The sequence below is a fragment of the Mauremys reevesii genome, linkage group 5 (assembly GCF_016161935.1).
Source record: "Mauremys reevesii isolate NIE-2019 linkage group 5, ASM1616193v1, whole genome shotgun sequence".
Classification (NCBI taxonomy): domain Eukaryota; kingdom Metazoa; phylum Chordata; order Testudines; family Geoemydidae; genus Mauremys; species Mauremys reevesii.
Window position 1 is genome coordinate 68,840,677 of NC_052627.1, and position 16,719 is coordinate 68,857,395.

The following is a 16,719-nucleotide window of genomic DNA, read 5'->3' on the forward strand; positions in this document are numbered from 1 at the left end:
CAGGAGAGCTCTCTCCCATCGACATAATGCAGCTATACGAGCACTCTTACAATGGCACAGCTGTATCAGTATAATTCTGGCACCGTAAGCTTGTAAGCATAGACATCTCAATCTTGTTGTAAGCTGCTTACTGGCTATTTGACCAAAGCACTGGAACCCTTAGCTTGTTTTACAATTTTTCTTAAGATGAGTGACCTGAGAATTAGTATAACCTGGTGTTTACTCCTCCATTGTCTGTCCCTCCTGTGACAAAGTTCCTCCTCTACCTTGGTGGGTCCTGTGCTTATTGGCGGATTTGCTCACCTCACAGATTCACCCTGTGGGTTGGGAAACAGCCCAGAGACCTTCCCCTCTGGTAGAAGCCACAGTCCAGGTCAATTCCTCCTTTGTCTGATCAGGAGTTGGGAGGTTTGCGGGAAACCTGGGCCTGCCCTCTACTCCGGGTTCCAGCCCAGGGCCCTGTGGACTGCAGCTGTCTAAAGTGCCTCCTGGAACAGCTGCAAGACAGCTACAACTCCCTGGGCTACTTCCCCATGGCCTCCTCCCAACATCTTCTTTGTCCTCACCACCAGACCTTCCTCCTGATGTCTGTCTGATAACACTTGTACTTCTTCTTCAAGTGGTTGTTCATGTCCATTCAAAGTAGGTGTGCGCGCGCCGCATGCACACCAGCCGGAAGATTTTCCCCTAGCAGCGTCTGTAGGGTCGGCCCTGGCGCCCTCTGGAGTGGCGCCACTAAGGCGCCCTATAAAGGGGCCCGCCGACCCTCCACCCCCTCAGTTCCTTCTTACCGCTGGTGACGGCTAGCTGGAACTTCTCTTGCGCATAGCAAGTTTGCAGTGTCCTATCCTTATGTATAGTCCGTGTATACAGTTGCATTATAGTTAGTTTACTTAGATCATTGTATATAGTTCTTCATAGTTGGGGAGTCCCCCCGCCCAAGTTTTTGTCACCCGCTGGGGCATGCCCGGGTCCCCCGGGTTTAAACTCTGCAAGGACTGCGGGAAATTCATGCCCAAGAGTGACCCGCATTCTGCTTGTTTGAGGTGCCTCAGAGAGAGCCACCGAAAGGACCGGTGCTCTATCTGTAGAGGCTTCTGCCCGAGAACTCTCAAGGACAGAGCTCAAAGACTTAGAGTCCTCCTAATGGAGGCTGACCTACGGCCACCCTCGGACCCGGAACCGGCCGAGGTGGTGCCCAGCACGTCTTCCTCGGTGCGGAGCGCCTCGGCCCCGGCATCAGGACTTAGGGCCCAACCCAAGTCATCAAAAACCCGGCACCGGACGGAGTCAGGTCATAGGAAGTCGGCCTCAGTGCGGCACCGCTCGCCGTTGCTGGTGCCCGCCAAGAGGAGAAAGCCAGTGAGGGAATGGTCACCCCATCGGATCCGAGGCCGACGCCGTCCACGGGTGCAAGCGGACAGGCTGGGCTACAGCCCTTGGCGGCTCCGTCGACTCCTGCACCACAGAGAGGGCAGTCAAGTCAGGACCAGCCTAGATCCCTGGACCTCAGCGGAGACTTGCACCTTCCTTCGATGCCGGAGGCATTCGAGGCGGCCTCAGATTTGATGGGACTCCCGGCACCGGCCTCCCCGCACCGTAGGGAGTTGCCTACCGTGGTCCGTCCCCCAGTACAATCAAGGGGCAAGCTGGCCATGCTGTCACCTCCCTCCCCGCACCGCGCCACAAAGGCAGCACCGGACCAGATAAGAGGCTCCCCGCCGCCTCCGCACCGCTCTCCAATGGCACCGGGTGCTGCTTCCCCCAGGTCCTCAGAGACCTCAGACTCAGAGGCAGACTCCTACCGCTCCAGCCGGTCGCGGAGCAGGAGATCGGTTTTGGGGGCGAGCCACCAGCGTTACCCACAGTGGCAGCAACAATGGCAGCCGCCCTCGCAGTGGCCATTTTGGACTCCCTGGGCCTACCATCAGTCGGTAGGCCAGGCGTTTGGTCCTCAATCAAGGTTGGCCTTGGTCTCCTCGGCATTGGTGGCCCCGGCACAGCTGCCTCCTCCACCGGCACCGTCGCCGGGCAGGGGTGTGCCATATCCAAGTTCAGCACTTCCTAGCCAGGCAGCAGCACTGGCAGCGGCTTCAGTTCGAGCTCCGCAGGCACCGCCCAATACGCCAAGCCGCTCACTGTAGACCCCGGTACCGGTCGCGGTGCCGCATTTAGAATCGGAACCAGCACCGCAACCACAGTACCGTGTGCCGCAGAACCCCGAAGGGCTGCAGGCACCGGAGGAAGGACCGATCCATGTAATTTCCTCGTCTTCCTCCCCGGACGAAGCGGTCTCGGGCACGGCTGCGGCACCGGCCCTAGAGGACACTTGAATCCTCCAACAATTGCTCCGGCGAGCAGCTCAGAGCCTCGCAATCCAAGAGGAAATCGAGGTGGACGCGGACCCTGTAGTAGACATCCTGGCTCCCTCAGGACCATCCAGGGTGGCTCTCCCGCTGATAAAGACTATAGCGGATACATTCCACACCTTATGGCAAATGCCAGCCTCACTGGCCCCTACTGCCAAGAGAACGGAGCGGCGCTATTTTGTCCCCTCTAAAGGACATGAACACCTGTACACCCCCCGCCCCCTCCGACTCCCTGGTAGTGGATGCGGCCAACCAGCGGGAGAGTCAACGGTTTCAGGGGTCAACACCAAAAAGCAGGGACGCTAAAAGACTCGACCTCTTTGGTAGAAAGGTGTACTCCACGGCGGGCCTACAACTCCGCATTGCCAACCAACAGGAGGTTGTAAGCCAATATGGTCACAACACGTGTTCAGCCATGTCGAAGTTTACGGAGCTCCTTCCCCAGGACTCGAGGTCAGAGTTTTCGGCCCTAGTGGAAGAGGGAAAGCTGATCTCCCAAGCCTCTCTCCAGGCTGCCTTAGATGCGGTGGACTCAGCCTCGCGCACCCTGGCCACGGGCCTGGTCATGTGGCGGGGAGCCTGGCTCCAGGTCTCGGGCCTGCCCTATGAGGTCCAGCAGACAATTCAAGACCTCCGAGGGGCAGATGTTATTTTCAGAAAAGACAGACAAACATTTGCATAGCCTAAAGGACTCGAGGGCCATGCTTCGCTCGCTGGGCTTGCATACCCCTGCGACCCAGTGCAGACAGTTTAGGCCACAGATGGCCCCACGCCCATACCAGCCACAGACTCGCCAGGAGCTGGGGTGCAGGCGGGGCAGAAATGGCAGGAGGCACCACCAACGCCACCCCTCCGGCCAGGCGTCTGGTCAATCGAGACTGCCATCGGGGCCTAGACCCCCTATTTGATGGTACAGTCGAGGGCGCCCTACCGATCAAGACTCTGGATCCTTCTACCCCTACCTTTGGGTCACGTCTGTCCCCCTTCTACCGTGCCTGGTCCCGAATCACGTCGGACAGCTGGGTGCTCCGCACGGTAGAGAGGGGATATTCTGTCCAGTTCTCCTCCCTCCTGCCCCACCAGCCCCCCTCCCCGTCCCTCTTCAGGGACCCATCTCACAAGCAACTTCTAACTCAAGAAGTGAAGTCCCTCACGGAGGCAGGAGTGGTGGAGGAAGTCCCTCGGGAGCTCAGGGACAAAGGCTTCTACTCCCGGTATTTCCTAATACCGAAGGCAAAAGGGGGCCTGAGACCCATCCTAGACTTGTGGCGGCTGAACAAGTTTGTGCGAAAGCTCAAGTTCTGCATGGTCTCCCTGTCCTTGATTATTCCCTCCCTGGATCCAGGAGATTGGTATGCCGCCCTCGACTTAAAGGATGCTTATTTCCACATTGCCATAATTCCCCGACACCGTCAGTACCACAGGTTTGTCATGGCTGACACCCATCTGCAGTTCATGGTGCTCCTGTTCGGCCTGTCAGCTGCTCCAAGGGTGTTCACGAAGTGCATGGCAGTCGTGGTGGCCTTCCTGCGCAGGCAGGGCATCCAGGTATTCCCCTACCTGGACGACTGGCTCATAAAGGGCCACTCCAAGGAGCAGGTGGGGACCCAGGTGTTGTTCATCAGGCGGACCTTTCTCGATCTCGGCCTCCTCTTGAACGAAGCCAAGTCCACCCTGTCTCCAACGCAATGAATAGAGTTCATAGGAGCAGTTCTGGACTCCACCCACGCCAGAGCATACCTGCCGGAATCCAGGTTCCGTGCAATTTCCGAGCTCATCCTCAGACTGCACCGCGCCCCGATTACCACGGTTTGCCTCCGGCTGTTGGGTCACATGGCGGCGTGCACCTATGTGGTAGACCATGACAGACTCCGGCTTCGCCCGCTACAGTCCTGGTTAGCGACAGTTTATCGCCCGTCCAGGGACCCCTTGGACTCAGTGGTGTCCATTTCCCCGCTTGGTGCTAAGCTCGCTGTGGTGGTGGCTCAACCCGCAGAAAGTGTGCATGGGTGTCCCCTTCGTTGCTCCTCAGCCCTCCCTCTCCCTGGTAATGGATGCCTCGGATCGGGGTTGGGGAGCGCACCTGGGACACCTCAGTACGCAGGGCTTGTGGTCGCCAGAGGACCTCGAGTTGCATATCAATGTCAGGGAGCTGAGAGCAGTTCACTTGGCTTGTTTGACCTTCCGGTCCCACCTGGCCGGCAGATGTGTTTCAGTCCTCTCGGACAACACGGCGGCAGTCTTTTACATCAACAAACAGGGGGGTGCACGCTCCTCTCCCCTGTGCAGGGAAGCCCTCGCACTCTGGGATTTCTGCGTCCACAATGCTACCCACCTGACGGCGTTCTACCTTCTGGGGGAGCAGAACGGTTTGGTGGACACACTCAGCCGCTCGTTCCGGGGTCACGAGTGGTCCCTCCGATGGGATGCGGTGCGCTCAATTTTCCAGCTCTGGGGCTTTCCGCAGTTGGACCTGTTCGCCTCAAGGGAAAACAGGAAGTGCCGACGGTTCTGCTCCCTCCTGGGCTGCAGTCAGGGGTTTCTGTCGGATGCCTTCCTACAGTCTTGGGGAGTCGGTCTGCTCTATGCCTTTCCTCCAATCCCCCTGATACACAGGGTGATTTTGAAGATTCGCAGAGATCACACGTGGGTAATCCTGATAGCTCCGGCGTGGCCGCACCAGCATTGGTACTCCTGCACATGTCCGTTCAGGCGCCCCTGACGCTGCCCCTGCTCCTGGACCTGATCACGCAGGACCGGGGCTCCCTCCGCCACCTGAACCTAGAGTCCCTTCACCTCACAGCATGCATGCTCCATGGCTGACCCCGGTGGAGATGCAGTGCTCCCAGCAGGTCAGACAAGTGCTGCTCGGTAGTAGGAAACCGTCAACTAGGGCCACCTACCTGGCCAAATGGAAGCGCTTCTCCATATAGTCGGGTCAGCGAGGTCACAATCCGCTAGGGGTCCCAATCCCCATTGTCCTAGACTGTTTGCTCCACCTCAGACAACTGGGCCTCTCCCTTTCCTCCATTCGTGTTCACTTGGCGGCCATCTCGGCTTTCCATCCAGGAGAGGGGGGTACCTCGGTGTTTGTGAACCCGCTGGTCGGGCGTTTCCTCAAAGGTATGGACAGGCTATTTCCACATGTTCGTCAGCCGACCCCTGCTTGGGACCTGAATCTGGTCCTCTCCACCCTCTCGGGGCCTCCCTTTGAGCCTCTGGCTTCGTGCTCCCTGTTGTACTTGTCATACAAGACCACCTTCCTGGTGGCGATCACCTCAGCCAGGAGGGTGTCGGAGCTCAGGGCGTTAACATCCGAGCCCCCGTACACTGTCTTTTATAAGGACAAGGTCCAACTTAGAGCTCACCCGGCTTTCCTACCCAAGGTCGTTTCACAGTTCCACATTGGTCAAGATATTTTTCTCCCGGTGTTTTATCCGAAACCACACTCTTCCAATGAGGAGCGGAGATTACATTCCCTGGATGTCCGCAGGGCCTTGGCTTTTTACATCGAGTGTACCAAGCCGTTTAGACGCTCGACTCAGCTCTTCATCGCAGTGGCAGATAGGATGAAGGGGCTCCCGGTCTCCTCTCAGCGCATCTCTTCATGGATCGTGACCTGTATCCGGGAATGCTACCGCATAGCTAAAACCCCTGTCCCTCCAGTCACAGCCCACTCCACTAGGGCGCAGGCCTCCTCTGTGGCGTTCCTGGCTCAGATCCCGACTCAGGAGATTTGTAGAGCGGCCACGTGGTCCTCCATCCACACATTCTCGTCACACTATGCCATCACGCACCAGGCTAGGGATGATGCAGCCTTCAGTCGTGCAGTACTCCAGTCAGCAGTGACCTCCGACACCACCACCTAAGGTTAGGCTTGTGAGTCACCTACTTTGAATGGACATGAACAACCACTCGAAGAAGAAAAAACAGTTACCCACCTTTTAGTAACTGTTGTTCTTCGAGATGTGTTGTTCATGTCCATTCCAATACTCACCCTCCTGCCCCTCTGTCGGAGTGCCGGCAACAAGGAACTGAGGGGGTGGAGGGTCGGTGGGCCCCTTTATAGGGCGCCTTAGTGGTGCCACTCCAGGGGGCGCCAGGGCCGACCCTATGGACGCTGCTAGGAGAAAATCTTCCGGCTGGCGTGCACGCGGCGCACGCACACCTACTTTGAATGGACATGAACAACACATCTTGAAGAACAACAGTTACTAAAAGGTGGGTAACCGTTTTTTCTCAGTCCTCCAGCAGTATGCCTACTCACTCTCAGCTTCTTGCAAGCCTCTTGCTCCCAGTTCCTCACACACACTTCCTCTCCTCTGGCCTGACTGGAGTGAGCCCTTTTATAGCATCAGAGGGGCCTTAACAGCCTCACCTGACTCTTAGCAGGTTAATTGGAGTCAGGTGTTCTCATTAGCCTGGAGCAGACCCTGCTCTGGTCAATCAGGGAACAGAAAACTGCTTATCCAGTGGCCAGTATATCTCCCTTTTACTACTCTGCTGTTCCCAACTGGCCTGGGTCTATCACACTCCCTACAGATTTTCGGAATGGCAGACAAAATAAATGTGGTGAACAAGTTATGCAAAATAATCAATACTGTAGAAATATTTTCTAACTTGACCAGGGAGTTTTCTTAAAATCACCTTTGGGTTTGTCTCTGGATTAGGCTAGAGCTGAGCTGTGTAGGTTATAAACTTCTTGTCATGTTGCCATTTGATTACGTTTTCTTGTCTGCTTATTTAACCCAAAAGTGAATGACCATGAAGATGTATGAAATTTATAATAGCATAAAAATAATAATGGCAGACAGGAAGGAGCAGTGATATCTGTGGACACACCTGGGGATCTCTGTTTCAGTCCAGGAAGGTGCAATGGCCGTTCTGGAGACCCTGTCTGGAGCAGTCAAAGTGGAGGACGCCAACTTCTCCAGAGAGCTGATGGGGAGTGGTGGCAATGGAGGCTGGTCAGTATTCCCAGCTTCTGAACAAGGGCCTTCCTTGTATAGCTGTGCTTACCTATAGTCGTTGCTGTTCTGGTAATATGATGTGTAGCCACCAAAAGTTACATGCTTGTGTCCAGGCAACATCTCTTCTGGAGCTCCTCCTGGCTTTGGGTAGTAAATCCCAGTTCAGAGAGAACATCCAAAATATCCTCAGACAGTGAAACTGAACAACCTTTTCTTCTAAGCACAGGCAAGGAAACCTCCCCCCCCATAAAGCTGTCCCTAGCAACCCACCCAACCATTGTATTCCCCTACAAAGGAGTCTTACTTAATTATTTTCAGAAATAGCTAATTTCCTTGTCTAAATCATTTCTGTCTAGGAAATGTCTCTAGTGACTGGACAGGATTACTTGGATCAATAGTGTACTAGACAGAGGATAAGGAAGGATCTTTGTTGTGAAAAGTCCTGTTGACATACTCATGCTTATTTTTAATGTTCCTGCCAATGTGTTGTGTTTTTAGCCTCCTTTTGCTTCTTAGATATTTCCCTGTTCCCACAAACAGTTTTGTCCTGTCATTTTCGGCAGTTTTAGAACAGCCATTCAGCAAACTAAATAACAAACCATCCAAGGTTAAGTCTCATACTGAGTTTAGTAGCACTCAGAAAACACCATTTTTTTAAAAGTGAGATTACATTTCTTCTCTGCTCCAAAAACTTATAAGGGTGAATTTTGTACAAAAGATTATATAAATATGTATTAATGTACTTCAACTTAAAGAAAGTCTTAGAGCATATCATTAAATCTTTGAAAGCAGAAGTAGGTGACAGTCCATGAATGTGTGCTTCATCTGTTTGACTTATATGGGCACCTTCAGGTCTACACATGTGCCAAAAGTAGGAAGCCTAGCTTTTGTTGGAAACAGATGTAGCTGCTAGCGTAGAAAGTAAAAATTTTCTTCCAGTTAGTTTCTGGCACTACAGCCTTTGGTGGGATCCTGTTAAAATAAAAAAGACACATGTTGAACAAGGTCCTACATTCTGTTATTACTCAGGAATATAGTAATGTGATGTGAGCAGAGTTAAGCATGATTTGGGAGGCAAGTGTGGAATGACTTTCTTCTGAGACCTCAGTAAATGCATCTTTCCATCAGTTCAGGATTAGGATGCATCCAAGAATATTTGTCACATTTGTGAATGCAAGTCAGACTTGCTTGAATATATGCATCATCAGTATGATTCCGATGCTGAATGTAGGGGTAGTCTGTTTTGAGCCTGTGGGGTTTAGGAACTATTCACTTGGACTTAACGGATAAGAGTTTGAGAAGTTTGTTGTGCTGCTTAGATATTTCTTTTTACATGTTGATTTTTTGATGCTTCTTTTAATGAATGTATGGAGACTTCATCAGTAATTAACATAAGACAATATTTGATCATATGGTAAGTCTTGCATGTGCAGTCCACACTATTGCTTTGAATTTCATATTTTTGTCTGTTTTCTAGTGTTTTGGGTAGCTTCTGCATTTTAATCCTCCTTTCTTCCCTTTGAATTTGTGTCCATACAAAAATGGAAAGCTCTGATACATGAAATAGGTTCTGATAAACTCATTTTTGTTTTAGATTATATTTCTATAAAATGTTTTTCCTTTTACTTAGCTATTGGTATTTAATTTAAATTTTGAGTTACTTGCAAGAGAGAGGAGAATCAGCCCATAGGGTAACATATTTTTCAAAAATTTCTACATCCCAATTTCAAAAACACCTAAGTCACTTAGAAGCCAGAAGCTGGGAATGGGCGACAGGGAATGGATCACTTGATGATTACATGTTCTGTTCATTCCCTCTGGGGCATCTGGCATTGGCCACTGACAGAAGACAGGATAATGGGCTAGATGGACTTTTGGTCTGACCCAATATGGCCATTCTTGTTCTTAAGCCTATATGCTTTAGACCCTTCTGAAAATAGGATTTAGGCTCCTAAAACATTCAGGCACATTTGAAAACTTCATCCATTATCTTTACAAAGAAAGCCGCCTTGTATATATCTACACCATGGATAGCTTAGATTGATCCCGGCTTTCAAAACAAAGAATTCAAGTATATGGAAATTGATGAAGGGGCTAGAGAAGATGACCCTTACTACCTATGTGTAGAGAAATCATGCTCACTGAGGCATGATAAGTTGTTTTGCAAGAATATGCTAAATCTTTGGCAAAGATTTCCCTAGCTAAAGACGATGCCTGAAATGGGTCACCAATCAAGTAAGTAACTCCCGCATAAATTAGCTGAACTGGACATACCTGTAATGTTCTAGTTCATAAATTGGTGCTCTTCATTTTTCCATATTTGGTTGTTTATCTTTCTTCCCCAATCCCTTCCCTTTTCAGTTTGGAGCACTCCTCTCCCTAGGTTCAAGCACTGTATTGTAAATGACCTGTATTGATAAATGCCAATATCATATATGAAACATGGAAGGTACATGTACATGTTGTATTTATCAAGTACATGACATTGGTGTTAGGTGGGCTATGATTTATAAGCACACATCTTGCAGTTGATCTAAAGGAACAGGTGAGATCCAAGGGGTTTTTCCCCCTTCACCACTTGAGATTATTTAATCATTGCATCAAAAATATCAAAGGGGGAGCAAGAAGCAGAGCCAGTAGTTTCTTTATGCAACCAGCACAAAAAAGCCCAGCACAGCTTCCCCGGATGGGGTGTATTGGGGCATTACTGAAAGAAGGCATCTTTTTGTGCAAATTTAACTGTGCTTTTCCTGATTTTTCAAAAGTTTGAGTTTTGCTCAACTCAGCATTCTGCAAGGGGATAACATACTACAAAGCAACCTGAATTCTGTATTAATGATGCTGATGTTATGTTCTATTTACTATGTGCAGTCTTCACTGAGGTATAATTTGATTATATATGTCTTTATATAATTTACTGAATAATTAGACAAAAACACTTTAATTTTGCAGAAACCTTAGTTACACTAACACCAATGATCAAAATTTTTCTTCCTCACTTCAAATACATTATAACTGTCCTTAGTTATGAATGAGTTTGTCATATACTCCAACTGTGCACTTGCTAATTTGCAGATGGTCTTCTCCTATTACTGTGAATTATTTTCTTTCTGCAGCCTTTTCAACAACAGGTGGTACTGGTGGGTGTTTATTAGAATGCCCTATTAGAATTCTTTTAGGGGTGTCAACAAACATGTGGACAAGGATGAGCCAGTGGATACAGTGTATCTGGACTTTCAGAAAGCTTTGACTAGGTCACTCACCAAAGGCTCTTAAGCAAACTAAGCAGTGATCTGATAAGAGGGAAGGTCCTCTTATGGATCAGTAAACTGGTTAAAAGACAGAAAATAAAGGGTAGGAATAAATGGTCAGTTTTCAGAATAGAGAGAGGTGTGCCCCAGGGATCTGTACTGGGACCAGTGCTGTTCAACATATACATAAATGATCTGCAAATTCTGCCACCTCACTGTTTTACCCCTTTTTCCAGAGATGCAAAATTACTCAAAATAGCTAAGTCCAAAGCAGTCTGTGAAGAGTCACACAGGGAGCTCACAAAATTGGGTGACTGGGCAACAAAATGGTAGATGAAATTCACTGTTGGTAAATGCACAGTATTGCACATTGGCAAACATCATCCCAACTCTACCACATGCCAAACCACTGGTAGCCCAAAGGGCCCTGACTCAGAGCCCAATGGAATGGGAGGGCCCAGGCTCCCCTACCAACAACCCTCTGCTGGTCACAGGTTGCAGCCTGACCACTAGGCTACGCTTCTCAACCAGCTCCTGAGTGGGAACCATTACATGCCTCAATAGTTTACACTCTAGCTCTGGGCAAAAAAAAAACAACCCCCCTAAACTTTTTTAAAATGGCTGTTTTTTTTTCAAGGCCTATATCTCTGGAACCTGGGGTCACTGTCCTTAGCCTGCATCCCTCTGAAGCACACCAAATTTCAAAGAAGTCTGACTAAGCATGTTGATTTTAGAGGACTGCAATGGGGTGTTTGCTCCACATCTCATATAAAAGGGTTAAGGTAGGTGGGAAGAGGCTAATTAACCTAATAGGCTGCACCTGGGGGAGAGTTAGGTTGGAGAGGTAAGCCCTAATAAAAGATGAAGCTCAGCTGAGCAGGTGTAGGCTGGGCTGGTACAAAGCCAGCAAGTTGAGAACAGACAGGGGCTGAAAGGGAAGTACTGTGTAGTCACTCCCTGAGAAGAGGGAGGTGTGTTTGCAATGTAGACTCTGTCAAGAATCTGAAAGGAATGAAATAGTTGCCCCAACCCCCTGCCCTGAGTCCCCTCCTGCACTCCACCCCTGAGCCCCCTGCTGCACCCCGCACCCCTTCAGAACCCCAACCTTTTGCCCTGAGCCCCCTCCTACACACCGCACTCCCTTCTGCATCCCCTCGTGCCCCAGCCTTACATTCATGACCCTGCATGCAGTTTTCCCCACATTGATGTGGCCCTTGGGCCAAAAAGTTTGCCCACCCCGATCTAAGGGGATGTCTACATAGCCAAAAAAACAAAAACAAAAAAGAACCCACACATGACAGCAAGTCCAGAGCCTGTGTCAACTGACTCAGGCCTGGTCTACACTGGGGGGGGGGGTCGATCTAAGGTACGCAACTTCAGCTACGTGAATAGCGTAGCTGAAGTCGAAGTACCTTAGCTTGAATTACTTACCGTCCTCACGGCGCAGGATCGACGTCCGCGGCTCCCCATGTCGACTCCGTACCACCATTCGCGTTGGTGGAGTTCCGGAGTCAATAGGAGCACGTTCGGGGTTCGATATATTGCGTCTAGATGAGACGCGATATATCGAACTCTGAGAAATCAATTGCTACCCGCCGATCCGGCGGGTAGTGAAGACGTACCCTCAGACGTCTGCTACATAGCTAGCAATAGCAGTGTAGACATGACTACTTGGACTGGAGCTGGAGCTCTGAAACCCAACTGGGGGGCTCCAAGTAGAAATATCTGCAGAACTGTTTTTAGTCCTGTAGTGTGAGCCCCAAAAGCAGTTAGTTGATTCAGGCTCTGAGACTCTCTGTAGCAGTGTGATATTTTGTGATTTGGAGTGTTTTTGTTTTAAGTGTAGACGTAACCAGTTAAGGTATTATCTGTAGAATCAGGAAGGAATTTTTCACTAGGTTAGATTGGTAGTGAAATTGGGGGTTTGGGCCTATCTTTGCAGCATCGGATTTGGGTGCTTACCAGGATCGTGTGGATATATTTCACTAAATTAATTCCCTGCCAGTTCAGGGGCCTTAGACATTGCACCTCGGTCCCTCCTATTATCAACTTGTGGCACATAACAATTAAGTCTCCTGAGGGTTGTTGCTGTAATACCTTTGTCTAATTATGGTGGTTCAGTTTACTTCATGGGTGCTGATTGGTGTTGGCGGCCTGTGATATAGAGGAGGTCAGACTAAATTATCTGATGATCCCTTCTGGACTTAAATCCTATGACTAGCTGAAATACTTTTGCCAGATTGTTTTGCATGACACAAAAACGAATTCCAAAAGTCTTTTCTGACATTCTTCCTTATGTTGCCAAGTGCAATTGTCCCTGTTCATTTCATTACCTAAAAGACTATTCTTTACAAGAAATTGCTCTCTGAGTTCATGGGGGTTGTGATGTTGCACTCCATATGTTTTATGGAAACACGCTTATAAGTGTAAATATGATGTAACTGGAATAGTCTTTATGCAAAAGGTCTCTTGTAAGGTATCATAACAAAGGTTATAACCTATTGAATATATTCCTCCTATTTGTATGTATATATCATTCTTGTATGTGAAGTTAGAAACGGGAGGAGGGATAGCTCAGTGGTTTGAGCATTGGCCTGTTAAACCCAGGGTTGTGAGTTCAATCCTTGAGGGGGCCATTTAAGGATCTGGGGCAAAATCAGTACTTGGTCCTGCTAGTGAAGGCAAGGGGCTGGACTCAATGACCTTTCAGGATCCCTTCCAGCTCTATGAGATAGGTATATGAAGTATAATTCTGAGGTCCTATTGTAATTATGCAAAGTGTGGGCCATTAATGGTGGTTTAGAATCTTGATGCATCTCATTGACTAGGACAATTTGGTTGTAAATGGCTCTGTATACTTACAAACCTCCCTATGTATGTGTAGGACAGCCCTGGAAGAATGGAGGCTGGGGTCTCACAGGACATGTGAACATGTCACCTGATACTGGAATCCATCTTAAATCTGGTACTTTTCCATTTAGAAGAGGGGTGGGGACCCAGAGAGACAAAAGTTTCCAGCCTTGTGCCAAAGCTATAAAAGGGGGTGGAACAGAACAAAGCGGGTGGCCAGTCATGAGAGAACCCCTAGGCTCCACCTAAGATGTCTGCTGAAACTAACAAGGACTGTACCAGGGGAAAGGGTTGGGCTCAGTCTAGGAAGGAGTCTAGTCTGTGAAAGAAACTAATTGGAACATCTCTGAGGGTGAGATTTTACCTGTAATTAGTTTCTTAATATATTAGGCTTAGACTTGCATGTTTTTGCTTTATTTTGCTTGGTGACTTACTTTGTTCTATCATTACTTGAAACCACTTAAATCCTACTTTTTATATTTAATAAAATTACTTGTTTATTAATAAACCCAGAGTAAGTGATTAATACTTTGGGGAGCAAACAGCTGTGCATCTCTCTGTGTCAGTGTTATAAACAATTTATGAGTTTAACCTCCATAAGCTTTATACAGAGTAAAATGGATTTATTTGGGGTATGGATCCCATTGGGAGCTGGGTGTCTGGGTGCAGGAGCTAGGTAACCTGCTAAGCTGTTTTCAGTTAAGCTTGCAGCTTTGGGGCATGGACCAGACCTGGGTCTGTGTTGCAGCAGGCTAGCATGTCTGGCTCAACGAGACAGGGTTCTGGAGTCACAAACTGGCAGGGAAAACAGGCTCAGAAGTAATCTCAGCATGTCAGGTGACAGTCCCAAGAGGATACCTGTGACCGAACCCATCACAGTGGTGAAGAATGAAAAAAAATGGCATTGGCATCCCTGGTCCACTTGTAACCACATTAGTTAACTTGTAGCTCTGAAGTTCTCCTAGGAAACCTTATTTCTTTTTTGGTACAGAGCAAGCTCCTTTCCAAGAGTGGAGTAACAGAATTCACTAGAGTTAATGAGAGGGTGGTGTGGGGTAAGTTGCCATAGTCTGTGTGTTGTGCTATAAGCAAATACAGAGTCAATTTAAAAAAAATCTATATTCTACAACATCCAGAGATACCAGGGAATGGAATCTGAAATAGCTTAGGGAAGCAATGGCGGTATATAGCTTGGAAATCGAGTAAACTTTTAATTGGGGGGGAGGGGCAGAGAGAGATATACATATTGTGCTTCACAACTACCTAACGTCGTTAGATTGCTACTAAGCCCGCAATTCCCAAGGTGTCTTAGCAGCTTCCTCGCTCAGGGGTGAAGACAACCCCTCCGTTGTGGTTTAAAGTGCCGTCCAACCAGCGATCGGGTTTACGAAGCCCCGGTGGAATTTGCTCTCTATCTTCTCTCTTGAGATCAAAATCCTGGCAAGGAAAAAGCCTTAGCACGTGATAAGAGGAGAAAGTGAGTGGAGACAGAGTACCCTAGTCGTTTCTTTCGTCTTATTTTTCGGGACATCACCAGCATTCCTCCCCCAACACCCACCCTACTTTTTCCTAGCCCGCCTCTCTCACATACATTACGGGCGCACATCAGCACACACTCACGTACTCTGAAGCAAAAGCAAGAGCACAGTTGGATTGAAGCCAGGGGACTTACACTCGGCTTCCTCACTGCCAGCAGCGGCTTTGTTCTTTGGAATCAGCCGGAACCCGGGAGGACGTCTTCACTGCTGCTCGTGAGTGGTCGGAATTTTGGCAACTCGGAGGTCTCTTAATTTCCTCCGTTCTGTTCTGCAAACTAGGCTGATTTTAGTAGAGCAAAGCTGGGAGCTGGAGATAGTCAAGGAGTGAAGGGACACGGAGACCGTCAACCTCTTTGGGGGGTGGGGGTCCATTTGTTCCACGACGGTAAGTGCCAGCATTAAATACGTATAAAGAAGCGGATAAAATGAGGCGCTTTAGTAATTTAATTGCAATGGCAACGCATTCTAGTGAATCTCAGTGTATATGCTCAGTCATAGTTTGCCTCGGAACAGTGTTCTGCAGTTACGTTGTCCTGATCTCCCCCCGCGAAAGCCCTGACAAGACTCAATAGGCTTTAGCCAAATTCTGATCTTGGAAGGATTTCCATAGGGCTTCATGACTAGGTTAGCTGAAAATCTGTTCAATCACCATTCGTAAGTAGAATAGAGTAACTACAGAATAGGAACTGCTTAGTTTGTTGTTTGAACCTGTGAAGTCGAAATTAGCACGGTCAGATAGAGGCAGGATAGAGTGGAGTTGTTTGTATGTTGGTCACTAGTGTAAGGAATGGAGGGAGGGGAAAGATTTATTTAGGTTCATAGGAGCAAAAATAGGTTTAATTTAAACTGCTTTAATTCATTCAAACCACCTTTGATCATTTTAGGAAACGAATCTCATTTTTAAAAAACCTACTTTTTCAGGTCTTGACATAAAGAGCAATCAGTTAGCAAATATTGTTCTTAGGGAAACAAGTGGAAGCCAACATACAGGAGAAAGGAATGTGTTCTTGGAGATTTGTCTGTCATTTAGAGGACAAGACCTGGGCAAAATGAAACCTGGTTTTCTTCTAGTAAACAAACAGTTGCTGCTATACTTGTTTTTGTACCTATGCCATACTGTTTCTTAAACTTGCTACCAAAGAACCACCCATTACAGGGATTGTTTTTCCCTTCTCTCTGACTGGTCTCTAGAAATACTTAAAATGAACAGTGTTCCAGGATATTGATCCAGCTTCCTCCAGAGATACCATCTGGCTGTCAGAAAGGAACCCACCTTAGGGACCACTTGTCTTAAAGCTACTGATAAATAATGTAGTCAGCATGCCACTAGATGTTGCCAAGATTTAGTTGAACTGTCTTGACAAAATGGTACTATGTTAAAAAGTTGAGGAAGAGGAGAAGACTTGTAGTGTGAATGCATTTGCCATGTAACTATCACAGGGTTATAAACAGGATGGTGGAGGAGGGGAACAGATTTTCTACCCTTGCCAAAATGTGCAATTGTGTGCAGGTGCAAATGGTTGGTTGGCAGGTGCAATCAGTTACCTGTTTTCTCCAATGGCTGCAGCTTTTTGTTCAGTTTCTTAAACTTTTACCAACACTGTCCAGTTCTAACTATCCCCTTTTTGTTGGAAAGAATACTCTGGTTGGGCAACTGTACTTTGTGGGGAGATTGGTGAATAAATGTTCTGCTACCTGGTCAGCTGACTGAGTGGGGATTTGAATTTCCAAATGACTACAG

General features: G+C 48.4%; 1 protein-coding gene and 1 long non-coding RNA gene across 7 annotated transcripts in view; one reads left to right on the forward strand and one right to left on the reverse strand.

Moving 5' to 3' along the window:
• Positions 1-16,719, forward strand: part of PALLD (palladin, cytoskeletal associated protein) — a 321,327-nt gene that overhangs the window by 61,790 nt on the left and 242,818 nt on the right. The window contains exon 1 of one of the 6 annotated variants that reach the window (XM_039541962.1): positions 14,852-15,191. The exons of the other annotated variants lie outside the window; for them this stretch is intronic. The gene's annotated coding sequence lies outside the window, so the exon portion shown is untranslated. Of the gene's footprint in view, positions 1-14,851; positions 15,192-16,719 lie in introns of those variants that run through there. 6 annotated transcript variants of the gene reach the window in all.
• Positions 8,031-15,434, reverse strand: LOC120406833. Its single transcript, XR_005599619.1, has 3 exons — positions 15,113-15,434; positions 9,614-9,747; positions 8,031-8,311 (listed from the first exon to the last, which is right to left on the reverse strand). It is a non-coding gene; the product is annotated as an uncharacterized LOC120406833 (long non-coding RNA).